General features: G+C 35.7%; 1 protein-coding gene across 3 annotated transcripts in view; it reads right to left on the reverse strand.

Annotated features, from left to right (window-relative positions):
- ANO3 (anoctamin 3) overlaps window positions 1–19,405 on the reverse strand; it is a 440,478-nt gene that overhangs the window by 420,401 nt on the left and 672 nt on the right. The window lies entirely within an intron of this gene.

Consider the following 19,405-nt stretch of genomic DNA (forward strand, 5'->3'; position numbering starts at 1 on the left):
ACCAGATTTCTGATTTTTTGAGAAGAATTCTAACTATGTAGTATTTTTAATAGTATAATATTTGTGTGTGGAATTGACTGAATCATGTTATCATGTGAAGAAATCAGGGAGAGGTGACCTTTGTCTATAAGCTGTATGATCCATATCTACGGAAGATTCAAGTAATATAAACTAGAAGCTCAAGTTAGTAATTTAGAAATTAGAAGAGTATTACAGCCATATCAATCTATATTAAAATAGCTGCAATTAACAATTAAATCAAATTTCTAAATGTACAATGAAATCATGTTTGATAATTTCTTCATTTCCATCAGAAATAGCTTAAGATTAAATTTCTATGATATATCCAATAGAAAACCCAACCATAAAACTTGAATTGTAATTTGAAAATGACAACAATATACTATTACTACATATCAATATTTCTTGCTTTCTTTGCCCTTTGTGCATATGGACACAACTCCATTTTTCTTTCTTTTTTTTTTTTTTTAATGTTTTATTTATTTTTGAGACAGGGAGAGACAGAGCATGAACAGGGGAGGGTCAGAGAGAGGGAGACACAGAATCTGAAACAGGCTCAAGGCTCTGAGCTGTCAGCACAGAGCCCAACGCGGAGCTCAAACTCACGAACCATGAGATCATGACCTGAGCTGAAGTCGGCCGCTTACCGACTGAGCCACCCAGGCGCCACCCAGGCGCCCCGCAACTCCATTTTTCTTAAAAGGTTTTGGGTTCTCCTTTAACGTGAGAAGGAGTAAAAATTACTAGCAGAGGACAAATATGAAGCTTAAGCTTTAGTGTGGGTCTTAGACAATGGTTTCTTGGGCATAGATTGGTAACTTTGATGTAACTGCCATTTTACTTGAAAAAAATGACATACAATTTAAGGCCTATGGAAATGACTGGCTCTTATACTTGAAGACTAGCATATTCAAAACAACTTGGTAGTCAAGGCAGTAAACTCTTCAGGTTTTCAGGGGAAGTTTCTAGAATAAGGAGCCTTTCCTCGGGAGTATCTGTACCTGCTGAAGTTAACCCTACACCAAATTGTTGTTGGTGTATTTTGGTGTATGTTCAGATAATGACTTCTTAGTCACAAATCAGTGTCTATTCTGGAGCCTACTAATTATTAAACAAAACAAAACAAAAACCCAAGATGTGTGTGAACAAGCTAAAATATTTTTATTAAAACAATTAACTTCATTCTGAGAACAAAGAAAATATCCTCTCTTCTTTGGGAACTATCAATAGCATAGCTTGGATCATGTCACTAATCTGCTTAAACACATGCTTGGTGGTTTGTCTTCACTGAAAGAATAAAGGCTAAAGTGCTTGTTTTGACATTCAAATCCCATTGCAAATTGGCCCAACTTAACCTCCTTATCTTCCAATCTCTGTCTCACACAACTCATAGTCCAGCTACATTACTATTCACTTGACAACTATGCTGAAAGGCTGCCAAGGGCTGTATGTTTTGCTAGATAAATTAGAAATGGCCCCTGCATTTAAGAACACAGAATTTGATAAAAGGGGTTGGCCTAAGAAACTCATTGAAAAACAAACAAAGAAAAAAACCATTCTACCAAATACATGAAAAACATTCTAAAAATTCAGAGGAATTATTAAATATCTCCAGTGGTTTTGGGTATGGCTTTAAAGACTGATTTTAATTTCTCAACTGTAAATTGCTTTCTCATGCTTTTCTGTAGTTGACCATGATGTTCCCTTTACTGGGACTACATTTTCTTTTCATACTTCAACTTTATGGGAAAATCTTATTCATGAGGAGTTTGTGCAAGTGTCTCCTCCATTAAGCTATTTTCTCTGTAGCTTTCTTTCCACCTCTGTTAGAACGTGTCACTCCCATCACTGTGTTTCCATAACACATTATTCATAAATTTACTATAGCACTAATCATGCTTCATTTTAACAGAAGATTTAAGTGTGTGTCTTCCTACTAAAAGTGCGTGATATGTTGCATTGATCAAGATCCATAAATAAGATTCTAAAAAGTGCTTTTTTAAAATAAAAGAAATAATGTCATTCTGAAAATAAATATAATTTAGGAGACTATCTTAATGTTTATTTATTTTTGAGAGAGAGAGAGAAACAGAGCACACGTGGGGAAGGGGCAGAGAGAGAGGGAGACACAGAGTCTGGAAGCAGGCTTCCAGGCTCTGAGCTGGCAGCACAGAGCCCCATGTGGGGCTCAAACTCGTAAACCATGAGATCATGACCTGAGCCAAAGTTGGTCACTCAACCCACTGAGCCACCCAGGCGCCTCTGTAACTTAGGAGACTATTTGAGGTCAGTTAGAAATTCTGGATAAAATACTTCTAAGAAATTTTAGTTGCTGATTGTTTTACCATAGATCCAACCAATTATATGAGTAGTTAGGTTAAAACTAAGGAAGCTAGTATCTTGAACCCAACCTCCAGGGGATCAGTTTGCTTCATTCTATTCCAACATCTCTGCATCCCAAATTCTAAATGACTTTTTTTCAATGAATGCAAAGGTCGCAACAGACTATGAGCATAAATGAGACTGTTCCACCTATAATTACTAGTATAACTAGTGATTAAGCTGTTATTTGATAAACTGTATGTTGAGATGTGCAAGGCTTTGAAGGACAATATTAAAAAAATAACGTCATATACCAATTCTATACATGAGAAACAGACACAGAGATGTTTAATGTTTTATTTACATAACTTGAATATACAAAACATTATCCCTTTAAGTAACTTAGAGGTTAATTGAATGAAATATATACTATTCCACCATTATGGCATTCAGAACTTGATATTCATAGTTTCTATATTCTTGACCACTTTGAAAATCCGCAATATAATTCACTTGTGATTTATTAACTTACAAATTTGAATAGTATGAGTCACTTAGCTTTAGATAAAAGCCAGCACGAACTCATGATATTTTTCTCTTCTCATTTTTTCTCCATTCATCATTTAAGTAAACAGCTGTTGGAAAGTCACACATGCAAACATTTCTTTGGAAAAATGGGCCCTGGCACAAGGCAGGATAGAAGTCCAACTTAAGATACTGAGTTTGAAGAAAAAAAAATAATAAACCCAATACATATGATACATCTTTGGTTCTTAGCCTGGGCATAATAATTTTAGATACTTTTATATGTGAATTGTCAAATTCAGTTTGATCTATCACTTGAACATAATCTGTAGTCTGGTGTGTATGGAAAGAAGAAAAGGTATTTTTTACATGGTTTCAATTAGTTCTCTAGTCACTGTAATATTTTTTACAACACAGACAACAAAATGATAGTGAAATTTAAAAGGATGTAAAGCATGGACTGCATCTACATGGTGTTATAAATGTAACTTTTAGTGACATTGTGATTCAGAGGGCATTTTATCTGCTTTGGTAAATATTTCTGCAGTTTTGATTTGGGAACTCTTTGAAGATGTGAGATATATGGCTTATGAATGCCAAGCATCAGCTCTCAAAATGTTAAGAAATAAATTAAGGCAAAGGTGGATATTCAATAAAGATTTAACATCTGGGGAGCCTGGGTGGCTCAGTCGGTTGAGCGTCCAACTTCGGCTCAGGTCATGATCTTGCAATCTGTGAGTTAGAGCCCCACATCGGGCTCTGTGCTGACAGCTCAGAGCCTGGAGCCTGCTTCAGATTCTGTGTCTCCCTCTCTCTCTGCCCCTCCCCTGCTCATGCTCTATCTCTCTCTCTCTCTGTCAAAAATAAATAAACATTAAAAAAATTTTTTAAGATGTAAGATCTTTGTGGAGTGGTGTTAGTCAAAAAATGTTCAGAGATGAACATGTTTTGAATTTTGCACTAAATCAGTATTTAGCAAGTGTCTGTGGTATATAAGAACTGAAATGGCCCTCACACAGAGCACAAACCATTTGTCTTGTTCGGTCCCAAATCCCCAAAGCTTAACACAATGTAGCACAGAATGGGTGCTAAGTATTATGAAATGAATTACAGTAATTTACAATATGAGAGATACAGATAAATAAGCATATCACTCTGTTACATGATACAGATTATAACAGAATAACAAACTACCACACTGTGCCAAAAAAAAAAAAAGAGAAAAAAAGAAAAAAAAAGCTTCAAAGAGGAAGAAATACTTGAGGAATACTTGAGAGAAATTTTGAGGAAAAGGAAAGAGCTTTCCAAGGGAAGAGACAAAGGGAGGAAATATTTCCTATAGCACCAAACTATAAACAGCTAAATAAATCTTTTTCTTTTTTTTTTAAGTAGGAAAGATATTTCAATGTTTACTTATTTTTGAGAGATAGAGCATGAGGGGTAGGAGCAGAGAGGGAGGGAGACACAGAATCCAAAGCAGGCTCCAGGCTCTGAGCTGTCAGCACAGAGCCCAACATGGGGTGCAAACTCACGGACCTCGAGATCATGACCTGAGCTGAAGTCGGATGCTTAACCAACTGAGCCACCCAGATGCCCCATAAATAGCTACATAAATCTTGATATAAGCTGATTTGGGAAAGCATAATGGACTTAATTTGTCTGAGTTCCAGGTTCAGATTAGCTTCAGTTAGAGCCTGATTCGTACTCAAAGACTGCAGTAATTCCAATCTCTTGGCTCTGCTTCCTCTAGGTTTTCTGTCGTCAGTCTCCAGATAGTCCCTGACAACACCAGGCTCTTGCCATATGTTTGCTTCAAGTCTCAGTTACAGCCTCATACCCTTTCCCCAAGCTCAGAAGGCAAGCTCAGCATTCCTCATTAAAGTCCTAAGGTCCACTCTGATTGGATAAGCTTAGTCTCTCTTCTATTTTTTTAAAATGTTTATTTTAGTGAGAGAGAGAGAGTGAGAGAGAATCCCAATCAGGCTCCGTGTTGTCATCACAAGCCTAACGAGGGGCTCAATCTCACAAACTGTGAGATCATGACTTGAGCCGAAACCAAGAGTCAGATGCTTAACCCACTGAGCCACCCAGGCACCCCAAGCTTAGTCTCTCTTCCAAATTAGTAGGATACTCTATGGTCATAAGTCAAACTCTCAGAGAATTTGCTTTTATCCACCAACATCATGATTAGAATGTGACAACGGAAGGTTTCCTAAAAGAAACTAGGCTAACAGTTTCCATAAAGACGGGAAAATGTGTACTAATGCAATTGTCACACACCACAACTGCCAAGACAGGCCTTATGTAGTTAGTCCTAAAACCACCCTCTGAAAAAAACAAAACAAAACAAAACAGTTTCTTCACATAAGGAAGATAAAATCCACTGACATTTGCCCCCTATGGTAACCTGACTATATAGAGACAGAGTAAGTCACTAAAATCAACAACTTCTGCAGCCACAGCTTCTCAGAGGTTAGAAGAATCTTTAGCCCAGTTTCTAACCAGATGGTTAAATGTGACATCTCTCAGTGGTTGTACAAGTATAAATTTATGCCTAGGTCCTATCCCTGCATGAAATGAAAAACAGGAACATGAAGGACCCACATGGATTCCACCCTGAAATAGAACAAATCAGACAGGCTAGGCCAATCTGGGACCCCTGGAGGAGTTTCTGTAAACAGCCTAAGATTAGCCACTTCCTCCTCCTCCCCCTACAAATTAAATAAAATTTTTTCTTAGTGGGAGGAAGAGAAAATCTCAGTGTTGCCTTGGGGACACATTAAACTTCTATATGAGTCTTAGTTTTTATCTATTTTAGCTCCAAAAGGGTATAGAGCCAGGAACCTTGAGAACAGAGGTTAAGGCCACAGTTTGTTAGACTTTCTTGAGTTAAGAATGATGGTTTTGCTATGGCTCCAGCCTAATGTTGCCAAGGCCTTGACTTTAAAAAATGAGGAAAGCTAAAATGGGTCTCCTAGAAATAGTAAGGTGTCTGTCAACTGTTCTGGTCAACACTATTAATTTAGCAATTGAGGTCTACTATTCTTTTCATGCTGAACTTACCTTTCACTATCCTACATCATGAATCTTTCACTCTAGCCAAGCAGACCTTTCCTTCTCACTTTCCTCCCCCAAACTAGAAATTTATCACCATATCACTATTGAGAACTCTTTCTACTGTAGTTGATAGAAGAGTCAGATAAAATTAGCAATATCCCATAGAGAATTCATTGGCCCAATAACTGAAATAATTGGAAAGAAATCTAACCTCAGATACAGCTTAAATTAGGGGTACAAACTATTTCATCAAAGAGTAGGAAAGGGGTTGATTCTTCAAGAAAAGTCCTGAACATTCATGTGAGAAGAAAGAGGAATGTATGCAACGGTGGCCAAATATAAACTAACAAACATATGCATACATAGACACACAAATGGATATTTTATGATAACATATTCTGTGGTCAATTTATGTCATTTCATTTCCTAGGAATGCCCTCTTCCTTTCTTTTAAACAGTCTGTCCCTTTTCAAAATTTCTTTCCTTTTCTATTCTCTTTGGGCCATATTGATCTATTTTTCTGAAAGTTCAAAACACATATCCCTTATCATTGATTTTTCCTTTGGCACACACTATAATGAATAGTTACCTCATTTTTCCCCCTGAGTGATCAGTTCCAACTTAGAAGCAACTTCTGTGTGCTCCGAGAGTTAAATTCTAAAGTTCACTGCATGAAAGACAGAAAACCCTAACCCTAAAAAATGGTATAATACAGTGTGATAGTTTTCCAGGATAGCTTAGGAATATTTAATTAATTCATCATGTGACTGCTATTAAAATTCCAATTTGACTTTCCAGAACCATCCAAAATTTTTTCTGTTCTCTAACACCTGCCACTTACACTAGAAGAAAAACAAACAAACAAACAAACAATAAACATTGCTTCTACCTCTTGCCCTACTGGACCTGGGAGGTGGAAGGGAGTGCTCATTCCCAATCATTTGCAATGCCTCCCCTATTCTGGTGAAGGTACTCTGCATTAGAAACGCTGTAGTTATGCAGCTCCACGAGGTGGGTTGAGTGAGATGACATGGGGGCCAATGATGCAGAACATAATGTGATATTTGTGGGGGAGGAGGATTAAAATGGTGGCCAAGTCAGGACCCATGAGGGTGTGTGCATTAGAAAGAAACAGTAGGGGAAGACTAACAAAGAAATATTATGACATAGAAGCATAGAATATAAGCCCTGGAGAAGACTCTTCCTTAGCTTAACTTTCAAGAAATTAAAGACTAAAATTAAATGGACATGGACACATTTACACACGGACTATATTGCACAATTCTGCATGCAGGCTCTTCTTTTGTCCATGGCTGCCTATTCCTTCTTCGATCACTGAAGATACTAATAGTGACCACATTCATGGTAGATGGGAACATAAGTCTAAGGCTGAAAGAATGACCCTAACTATTGCTGGACACTTATGGATGAGAAAGGGGCAAGAGATGCCACTGGGGTCTGGGATGTCAGGGAAAATAGGGTTGATACCAGCCACTCCCACACACGTAGACATATTAATGGCTGTGTATCAAAGTACAATGTATGCATGGTACAAAACTGTATTTTGTATATATGTGTGCTTGGTACATTGTATATATGGTTACTCAGTAAGTATTAATGTAATGAGTGAATGTCTTCTCTAACACTAGGAGCAGACACCATGTTTTAGTCTCCTTTTAATTAATTTCTAACCTTGTACAGTGTCTTACATTTTAGTAGGTCTTACATTATATTGTTGATCCGTAGGTAATAAACAATGTATACATTTGAACTTCCATTAATTCCATTTATTCTCTTCATCATTTGTCGGCGATGAAATGCCCCTTTGAATTCAAATTTAAAAGAGTCTGCATATGTATTCTATTGAGCTAATAGAACTTTATAACAGCTCATCATTTAAAGGATGACTATAATAAGGATATGAGATAAACTGTTGAGAACAGTTTCATTTGGCTTCCAAGGCAAAATAAGATGGAAAAACTGACCAAGCTCTCTGTGGTTATTGTGTGGTCACCAGAAATTATGAAATATGTAGCATTTATATGTGTCAGTCAAGTGATTACCAAACTCCATGCTCTTGACTGCTATAGAACTGACAACTTCTTTAAATGTTTTTGCTTTGAGACTTTTCTACATTGTTACCTTGGAAATAGAGCCTACATTCTGAAATATGGCTGGCGAGAGCCAAATATTCAGTGGAAAAGAAGACCTATGAAACACTGGATAGTGTTTAACTACTGTGGCATCAGATAAGATCTCTGAAGAAAACAGATAGAAGGAAATGATAATTTCTTCAATGATAAAGAAAAATAAACCAACAAATGATGAGATCAGGATTCTTATATTACCAGAGATATTTAGACCAATACTCCCAGGTCTTTATCTTCTTGAAATTAATCATAAGTCACTCTCAGGAAAGTCTTACCTAAAAATTGTGCATTTGCAAGAATTCATTAGAAAACTCATAGTGATATGCGTATTTGTAGAACACTTCAATTTTTGAGTTGAGAAGACACAAGGGGGTAATACAGATAGGCAAAACACTGGAAACGGGAAATGGGGAACTATCTCATATGCATTAAATATGTATTCTAAGCCCTGTCCCTGTACAAGGCATTTTTTTCCATACATTTTCTCAATCCCATAGTCAATTCTGTAAAGTGAATATCCCATTAAGAATAGGCAAAGAAATATTAAGTAACTTTCACAAGTTCTAAAGTCTATGTGTTTGAGTCATAGCCAGAGCTGTCCTATGGCAAAGCCCATGCCATCTCTTACATGATAACCCCTGGGAGTTAGAAGACACTTGAAGGCCTGACAATACAGGATACAGAAAATTACAGACTGACCTCTTTATCTAATTATCTGTGTAATCTTAGCCAACCTATTCATCATACTTTCTTAGCCTTGCTCTCATTTTCTCATATAAGAGAAGCTTGTGAATCTAGCTCTTCCTATCTACAAGTTAAGTCAAGTTAATCTAGATAATGCATGATTGTCTCCGATATCTCTGCCTCCTTGTTTAATGCACTATCCAATGTTCAGATAAGGCATCTCACTTTGAAAAGACTAGATAATCTCTTAAAGATAAACACAGGGAAGACATTCTTCTGCCTACTTTTATCTAGAGTGGGAACAAAATACAGAAGTTTAATTTCCAGCACATAAAATCTCCCTTTCCCAAATCTCAATGAAGTAAAGTAAAATTCCCAATTGCACCCTGAGAAGAGAACACTGTTTTGTGATGTCAGTACTAAACTAACTCACTGGATCGAGGACAAATTATTGGTCTCATCAAATGCCATGAGCACCCACTGGCATCATGGGAAATCACTAACCAGAAGCCAAATGAAACCATGGTTCTCATGGAACCAACACCTGTTTTTGTTTTTGTTTTTTCCAGGGCCTCAGAAACTTTCCTCCAGAAATGTCTCTCTTGTTAGAGAAAAGTGAAAGCCCACAGATATCTCCAGGTTAACAAGAATTTTCTTTGAAGTCTGGCATTTTATTATAAAAACTAATCTAGGCATTTATTCTACCTCCTACCAAACCCTCCTTTTTAAAATATTAAACGTTAATGGGATAACTTATCAAATAAAATAAATGCTCCTGAAGTTTGTAACATTTATTGTCTGCATAGTCATATGTTCCTGTGGACAACTATACTTGAATTTGAGCAGTTCAGTTTGCCCTACATAGATTCTGCAATTTGCCTTAGATGGACTATAACTCACAGAATATGGTCAAATACCACATTCTAGAATACCATTCTAATATATAATCTACTGTACATAATATACTCAGAATAACAGCATTTCCTAGATACTTATTAGTTACAGGCTAAATATTTTACTGTTGTTGCTATTTAACATTCTTAACTACTTTGTGAGGTGGAGATTTGTACACCCTTATTATATGTAAGGAAATAGAAACATAGAGAGATTGACTATTTTCTGAGTCAAAGAAATCAGAACAACACAAATCACACAACTCTTAAGTATAAGAACAACCTCTGAACTCTAGCTTGACTAGGGTCTAAGCAATTACCTCTCTATTGTTGTTTATGTAGAATAACAATTTTAATTTATGTGATGATACTGGATTATTTTACAGGGTCTATTCTTAGGTAGACAACTCCTTCTATACCAACCAGTCACTGTTCAGTTAAAATGTGTAGCTCAAAAAATTATAAAAATAAATACCCAGGGTTTTGAAGTTACTTATAACAAGTCAAATGTGAGAATATTAAATATAAGATTATATTTGTAGTCTATATATATTCTATTCATAAATTAGAACCAGAACTTTCTGTATAGAATTTTTGGAGAACATAAACAAGTATATTTAGCTTTTGAGAACTCAAATTATAGACCAGGGAAAAGCAAAGGATGGGCAAAATGAAAGCTGAAACTTGAGAATGTGAAAGTAAGATACAAACATGGGAAATGTAGGTGGTTCATTGGTCATCTAAAAATAGGCAAAACACCACTTTCAATAATAGGATCTACCACAGCTGACTCAAGGGACAAGCAATGGTTTTTCCAACATTCTTGAAGACATGAAAAGTATCCCCATGTCATGCAGCACAGTGAGCTTTGAGAAAGCCCAACAGTAATGGGTGACACCACACACAGCCACAGGACGCTGGAGATAGGAAGCCAATGACGAATTTCCCCAGTGTGCAAATTTATATTAAGCAGTAAAACAATCAGAATTTATGGTGACTTGCGGAACTTGTTGGACCCTCCTGATAGAACCTTATTTTTTTTCCCTTAAATCAAATGCTTATAAAATTAAATCAGAGAATCTTTAAAAGAGGTTCAGAGAAGGTACTCTCCAAGTCCCTTGTTTTTCAAACGAGGACACAAGTCCAGAGTGGCTTTCTTGTTTTGGATCTGCCCATTGCCTATTCTTTTGCCAATGTATCTCCTGTGGCATTCATCACACTCCAGAGTGGAAGTTCAGCAGTGACTCAAGAAGAAACCAATCAGGGCATAGGATTGGGATAGAGGGGTATCACTGTGTCTCTTTCCTGTTTACTCAGTAATTTTCAGTCTACTCCGGGGTCAGAGCAGAGGTGAAAGCTTTATAATCTCAGCAGGAGCAACAGGACTCAAGTCAGTAGCAGCTATTTCTCTCATTTCATGCCTGATAATCAGAATGTTCTATGATTTTTTTTTTCCTGAAAACTTAGTCTAAAACCTTATCAAGCTGATGTAATGATTTGTAGACTCTAGAATCTATGGTACTTTAAAGAGAATAATACTTGCAAGTTAAGTAAAGTACATTTTCTATAATTGGTTATAAAATATCAGTAGCATACCTGATTTTATACTTTAAGATGAGAAGCCACCCACTACTTTATAGGGAACCCTTTGTCAACCACTTGCCAGAAAGAGCTTCATGAATAAAGATTGGCTGTATTTCGCCATGCCAACCTGCAAATCTCATCATAAACATTTCACTACAATCTTTGATTTTCTGTATGAAGTGTTATATAAACCAAGGTACTGAGGCCTATTCCAAAAACCACAGTAAAATTTTTTCATCTGCTTACAGGAAGACATAATACCAGGAGACTTTTGAGAAGAGATATGTATATATTTGTATCTATCTCTATCTCTGAATAGCTTAGTGAACTCCACCAGGGGTTATGCAGTAGGCAATGGCCTCTTATCAATACTTCCATTAGGGCACCTTGTATGTTATCAGAAAAGCCACTTTTAAATTTATCATTTTGAATTATAATAGATGTACTCCATTCCTAGTAGAATATTTTCAGCAGGCATTTAACGAAATGATGGTTGTTGGGGTTATTTCATTTTACAACATCACATTAGCATTAACTTTTCATTTTACCACAGCAGCCAAAGTATGCATATTATATGAACCTAGATTGCTCTTCTTAAGACGGAATGAGTTGAAGGCCCCTAGGCAGAGCCATTAAAGAGATCAGAGTTATATTAAAAAATTCCACAAAGGAAGTGCAGGTTTCTATCAATTGGTCCATCTTGGTAAAGTCATATTAGAAACAAGCAATTCAGCTCCTGTGTTTATGGAGCTCTCTGCTGGTCTCTCTTTAGGGAACAGAAGAGAAGTAGAAAATATCTTTTATCCTGTGGGAGTTTATTCTCGATTTGATAAAACTGCACTGAAAGCCGAAAGCTATACTCAGTATCAAACAACAAAACAAATGAAAGATTAAATGAAGAAAATAAACATTTAACATTGATATCAATGCCACAGAAATGGATACTGAGGCATCTGACACAGGGAAAATTAATGTTTTATGTAAGGAATGAGAGGTAGGGCTTTTGGAAAATTTTGATCTGAATTCATCTGAGGGTAATATGTAACTGTAAAAAAAATAGGAAAACACTCTGTCAAGTATATCAATGGATTAACCCTCTTACTATAAAAGCATGGTGACAAAAAAAAGCTATAGTTAATTATAGATTGCTATGATCATAAATTATCTGGAAAAAGTGCCATAATGTAGATAATTGTAGGAAGCCCTTGCTGATCAACCAATCATGACCCTTGACAAAAGCACTGATTTTCAAACTTTAGTGTGTATGTACATAATATGAAGAATTTCTAAAATCTAGGTTCCTGGATTTTATGCATAGAGTTTACATATAAAGAGTCTTGGAGGGAACCCTAGAATCCTCAAGTGTTGCAAGTATACTGGGATTCTAATGCAAATGTTCCATGGGCTATGTCTGGACTTTGGGAACCAACCTGCTAAAGCACTATTCTCCAGCTGATATGTTCCTGTCCTGAATGAAATGGACAGGATGAGATAGTCACCTATTTCAATCACACAGATGGGTTTTTTCATGACTAGCCTTAGAGCATTTAGAGCATGCACTGGAACTTCCAAATACTTCACATTTCTCACAGCTGGCAGAGAGCTGAGTACAGAGTAGACATCTAATAAATATAAATATGATGGTAGCATAATAACTATCATTAATCATGTGGCAACTGGTCATAGTTCTAAGCATCTCAAGAAGTTAGGACCTCTAATTCCTTCTAACTGAACAAAAATCCTTTTACATAATGGTCTTTTATTTTGTGGTCAGAGATGGTCTTCAATTAGCTACAATTAGATGGATGCTCATCCTCTCTCCCAAGGTCATAGAATACAATCTATTCTTTGGATTTGCATACATACGCTTAGAAGTAATGCTCTTCTTTCCTGAGACAAAGAAATAACTTTCACAAAGCCCACTTCATAAAGCCCAAATCACCCATGATGATGACTTTTTTTTTTTTTATTTTTATGCTAACCTTAGTACAGCTAGAATTTCAGCAGAGTGGTTGGTCAATTCTAGGTTCCAAGACATATCCAGGAAGATAAATATAGTTAAATGCTCAAAGGAATGCAATGACTGACTGTATGTGTGTGATCATGTGGATTGATGGGGATATGTAATGTTTACAAATGTTTATATTGACTCCTCTGGCTACTCTGGATAGTGTAACACTTTTTGGAAAATATAGTATTTGAGATCATATGAGACCTTGAAAATTGCTATTTAAAAAAAAAATGTTTATTTATTTTTGAGAGACCGAGACAGAGCATGAGCAGGGGAGGGGCAGGGAGACAGGGAGACACAGAATCCGAAGCAGGCTCCAGGCTTTACGAGACCAACATGGGGCTCGAACCCACAAACCATGAGACCATGACCTGAGCCAAAGTCGGACACTTAACCAACTGAGCCACCCAGGCACCCCCAAATTGCTATTTTTAGTATAGCACAACAGTTCATTGTCACGACTGTTATACCTTGGCCGAGTAGTATTTTCATCTGTTATCAGGAAGATATGATACCAAGAAATCTTTGAGGAAAGATATTTATTTTAGTATCAAATATAATGAACAAAACATCATGAAACCCAGCTTCTTATCTTAATTTTGGGTTACTAGTTACTGTGTGACTCTGGGTAGATCATTTCAAGTTGATCTTCAGCTATAAATAAAGGACAACAGAGAGGTTTCTTATTTGGCTCAAAATGTTGTTTTCAATCTATAATACACCAGCACTTTGCTAAGATTTGGAAATTTTTTAATGTTTATTTATTTATTTTGAGAGAGAGGGAGCATGCAAGCATGGAGGGGCAGAGAAAGAGGGAGAGAGATAAACTCAGATAGGTTCCATGCTCAGGGCACAGACTTGATGCAGGGCTCAATCTCAGGATTCAGTTCATCACCTGAATGGAAATCAAGAGTCAGAAGCTTAGTCGACTGAGCCACTCAGGTGCCCCTGGAATTGTTTTTAAGATAAGAATTTACAGAAGGAAAATTTTATGGAAATGATATAAAAGCAGGTTTTAAATATAGCAAACATGGGTCAATTTCTAGTATTTAAATGACAATTGCTCAAAAGTTAGGGTTAGTTTGTTAGGAACTATTTGAATTCAATACGTTTTCTAATATAGATAGGAAAAGATGATTAATACTATGAAACCATTCTGAAAATGACTCACCAACTATATAGGACTCATTCAAAATTAATATAGTCATTATTTAAAATCAGCATGTTAACACTTACTTTTCTATAGACTAAGTAGTCTTACCTGGTTTGTAAGTTATTGAAATGTCTTTTCTTACAAAGATTTCAACTCAACCATTCTAAATTGAAAATACCAACTTAGTGTGTAAATTAGTGATGTATAAATCTATACTTGAAATATGATGGACAATTATGATAACATTTGACTTCTTCATGCTTCAAAATATTATTAGAAGAGTAAAATGAGTTTAGGGTTCAAGTATTTGGTATTGTCAGTAAAATGGTAAATGCTGTTTTTGTTATCTTCATTATTGTCATAGTAGCAGGGTAAGGAGTGATACTGGTACTTGGGCTTGTATTCATGTAGTGGCAGTAACATTTGGAATTGGACAAAGTCTGGGTCCAAGTTCTTGGTTTATTACTTACTGAAATTTTACTGTAAAATATCACTGATACGCAGTTTCTTCATTTATAAAAATGGGAGTAAAAAATGATTTGATCTACATAATGGTCATAAAAAGTCAATGTAAAAGAACTCGATATATTAGAAATTCTTTGCATATGTTGACTTTTATTATTATTGTTTTAAATTATATGTAAACAGAGGCTTTGTCTTTACTTTTTATATTCTTGTCTTTAGCTTAATTACGTTCATTGGGAATGCTCTAAATCTAATTATATTCATTAACCTTTTTTATAGTTGTCAGTGGCCTTTAAAATCAACTAATGTATTCTAGACATTGTCCAGATTAGAAAAATCATCCAGAAAGGATGTTAAAACCTTGCCCGAAGTGGCACTCCTTGTTTGTGACTAAGCGGGACCTCATCTCGACTAAATTTTTAGTGTTCTCCAATTCCTTCACTAGCGTTATGGAATTCATTTCTTTAATACCAAATAGCCAAAGCAGGTCTCACAGGATATTAGGAAATGTTCTATGTAAGAGGGTTTTAGAATCTAATAAACATACAAAATTCTAGATTAAACGAAATTATCAAACTTTTTATTTTTTTAAATTGTTTTGTAATGTTTATTTACATTTGAGAGAGAGGCAGTGTGTGAGTTGGGGCCGGGGGGGGGGGGGGGGGAGCAGAGAGAGACAGAGACAGAATCTGAAGCAGCCTCCAGGTCTGAGTTGTCAGCACAGAGTCCAATGCGAGGGTCGAACTCACGAACCACAAAATCATGATCTGAGCCGAAGTCAGACACTTAACCAACTGAGCCACACAGGCGCCACAACAAACTTTTTAAAAGTTGAATCACATACATTCTCAAATATGTTAGACTGTGTTATGAAACTATAGAAAAAAATTAGAATATCCACTATGACTGAAAGATTTTTGACCATCAGAAATTTTTAACAGTGAATTAATGCCTAAGTGAATTCAGGATCACATATTGGTTAAAATGTTACTTTATCATACTGGAAGTTATATGACTACCAGTGGGACACACCTATTTTACAAGGATAAAAAAAATTAAAACAGGTATGTCCAATTGGTAGTCATATAACTTCCAGTATGATAAAGTAACATTTTATATATATACGTAAGTATGTATACATACATCTGATGATAATGATCATAATGATGAAATGTTCATAGCCTTAAAACACATTCCAGAATCCAGGGATGACATTTGTTTTGTTTTTTTTTTGTTGTTTTTTTTTTTTTTTTAATTTTTTTTTTTTCAACGTTTATTTATTTTTGGGACAGAGAGAGACAGAGCATGAACGGGGGAGGGGCAGAGTGAGAGGGAGACACAGAATCGGAAACAGGCTCCAGGCTCCGAGCCATCAGCCCAGAGCCTGACGCGGGGCTCGAACTCACGGACCGCGAGATCGTGACCTGGCTGAAGTCGGACACTTAACCGACTGCGCCACCCAGGCGCCCCTCCAGGGATGACATTTGTATCTTCACTACCGATTACTGATAAAATTCATTTCTGAAACATAAAGAAGCATTTTTCTTTCATGGGACTGTTTTTAATCATAATTTCCATGCAGTGTTGAGCAAAAAGAAAGAACACTAAACTCTTACAGGCAGAAAACAGATTAAGAGCTCCTCAACTTCCGTCTGCCTCTGCCACCACCCATTCACACACACACACACACACACACACACACACACACACAACACACACTACATATGTGAATGGCTTAGGTCCAGTTACATTACTTTTCTGGGCTTTGGATTCTCCCATTTAATAAAGGTCAAGATAAATGAACTCTAACTCATAAATGCCTTATAAGAACAATTCAGACTTTGTAGGTATTATCTTTAAGTAATCATATAAGTGAAAGGTATAAATACTGTTTTTATTGACAATGGAACATATTTCTCTTTAGACATAAATGCTCAACTTTCTATGGATTAACATTCACCTGTTATATTTTATTTTCCCATGATAGCTTTATACTTGCTTAAGTATGTTGAAAACATACTGTCAGTCCACTGAGATAAAAAGACAGAATTCCTTCCTACTTCCACTGTTATCTCATTTTCATTTTCATGTAGACACCTCAAGCACTAACTCTCAGTCATGAATATTCAATTAGTATATTTTAAATGAATGAATACAACTTGACTCAATGCTCCATAAACGCTTTAAGCGAAGGACAAATTCCACATTGATACTATTCTGTGCAATGGTTTCATCAAGCAAAAATTGTGTGGTAATTTCCACCCAGGATGTTGGCAGACAAAATCCATGTATAACTTGACTTAAACTAGTACTCCCTATGACAGAAAATACATTAAAAGATAAACTACACTTTACTATTTGGTCATTTAGTTAATCATATTTGTGACATGTGCATTATGCATAAGCACAAACAATTGTGAAAAGGCAATTACCTTTAAGAAACATAATCTAATATAAGAGAAGCCATGGACACGTGTATTTACAACAACAATAAAAATAGAATGTGAACATTTTCATATATAAAACAAACTTTTAAAAGAAATTGACAGAAAATATCCCTTTATATAAAAAGTTAACCATAAGCATTTGGGAAGATGATTTTTTTTCTCAGTGAGATCTTAATAAATAGAGGAAGGAGAAATAATTATTGGAAATTATTTTGGAAGAAAAACATGAACAGTAATTGGAAAGTGTAAATCATTCTTGTAGGATGTAGGTAGTTACATGAAACTGACAAAGTTGGAAAAAAAAAAAAAAGATTTAGATTCTAGAGCACCAGGTTTATAACACAGGTTACACTGACTTACAGAAATCCCAAACACAAGTGGGAATAGGCCAGATTTGTGCTTAGGGAGGAGGACTGTGTGGCTTTCAATGGGCAAGAGACTTGTTTTGGAAAGTCTTGTTTGAAGGTGAGATCAGTTAAAAGACTGTAAGGTGTATGCACTTGGGCAATGAAGAGGGCCAATCTTTCAGTCCCTCGGCCAGGCAATCAGCGAGTCAAGATATAAGGAAGCCAGGCACCCTGTTGAGTACTGGCGCCATAGTGGTAGACAAAGAGGTAAAGAAGACAAGTATTAAACTAACACGCATAGAAACAAGTGCTTACTTTATATTGCAACGCTAAGGAATGTTTCAGCTGACTTAGGGGATATTGACAAAAATAAGAATGTAAGAATGATGAGGCATTTTTAAGGGAGTTTAGCTTCTTTGTGTTGAATTTGAGGCACTGCCAAGGAAATTGAGGTGAAAGTGTCTTCCAGGTCCTGGGGAGGAGTTTATACCTAGGCTACAGCTGCGTTTGCCAGCTGCATAAAGACAACAGTTGAATCTATTGAACAGATGTGCCAACTACAACAAAGATGACTAGAAGACAAAAAAATGGTGAAAATACGATGGGTATTTAAACGATGATTAAACTGGTAAGTACTTTACTTATGAACTTCTTTTTCCTAAGTCCACTGTACAAAAAGTTATGTTCATTGGGAATAAACTGATTTTTTCCATTTATGAAATTGTAGGTTCAATACAAGTAGGACTTTCAATCTAAGAAAGAGAAATAATACTATGGATGAAAGAAAAATTTAAAAATTTATTATATCTCCTGATTATAGAACAGCTTATACTATAAAACAAGTCGTATAACACAAAAGAATCTGTGAACAACAAATCAGCAACTGGTTGGGAGTCACATAAAACTTCTTTTCAAACATCTCAAATAAATAAATATGCCACATTTTCTTAGAAGAATCCTCTGGTTGCAAAATGGAATTTGTTATTTCTACAAGGATCCCCCCACCCAGCCTTTGGACAAAGATTAACGTCCTGTAACATCCAGAACTATGAAAACTTTGTTTAACTTTTGCTTTTGTCATTACACTGTCTTTTTTGTGAGGAGAGATAAACAACTAACTCAAAAGGGAATTTCCTTTAGAAGAACATTTAAAATATTTATTTATTATATGATTCTTTTCTACAAAGAACACTTAATTAATTATTGACATCTCATAGCTGTTCACTGTAAACCAAACCCACAGAATTTTTTAATGTATGCAGAATATTAGTGTATAGTACTATTTCCTGAAAACCGCAGTGCAAAAAAATGAAAACTGTTGGATGCTGGATAAGTTATCCACCCATAGATAACAAAAAAGAAATTTTTCACATTGAATTCTATCAACATTGTCAGCTCCTATAGAATCGAAATCAGGTCACAAAATAACGTAAGTAAAAGGAATGTTCTCTTACTCTTAATGAGAAGGTAAAGAGCACATATTGTCCTTTATATAATTATATAAAAGGAAACAGAAATAAAAGAGATGAATGAAAGATGGCAGGACTTTTTTTCTGCAGTTTACAGATACAATCCCTGATTTCATCAATCATCCCAAAGAAAACTAAGATAAGCTTGAACATTCAGAAAAACAAAATCTACTTCACTATTAACATTTTTCTGTGTCCCTAATAAACTTGTTTCCTGACATTTTATTCTAGTGGGATAACCTTCTGTTCTTTTTGTAGAAAACTATTTATGTATTTT

This window comes from Puma concolor, chromosome D1 (genome assembly GCF_028749965.1).
Source record: "Puma concolor isolate L17-30 chromosome D1, mPumCon1.1.hap2, whole genome shotgun sequence".
Taxonomy (NCBI): domain Eukaryota; kingdom Metazoa; phylum Chordata; class Mammalia; order Carnivora; family Felidae; genus Puma; species Puma concolor.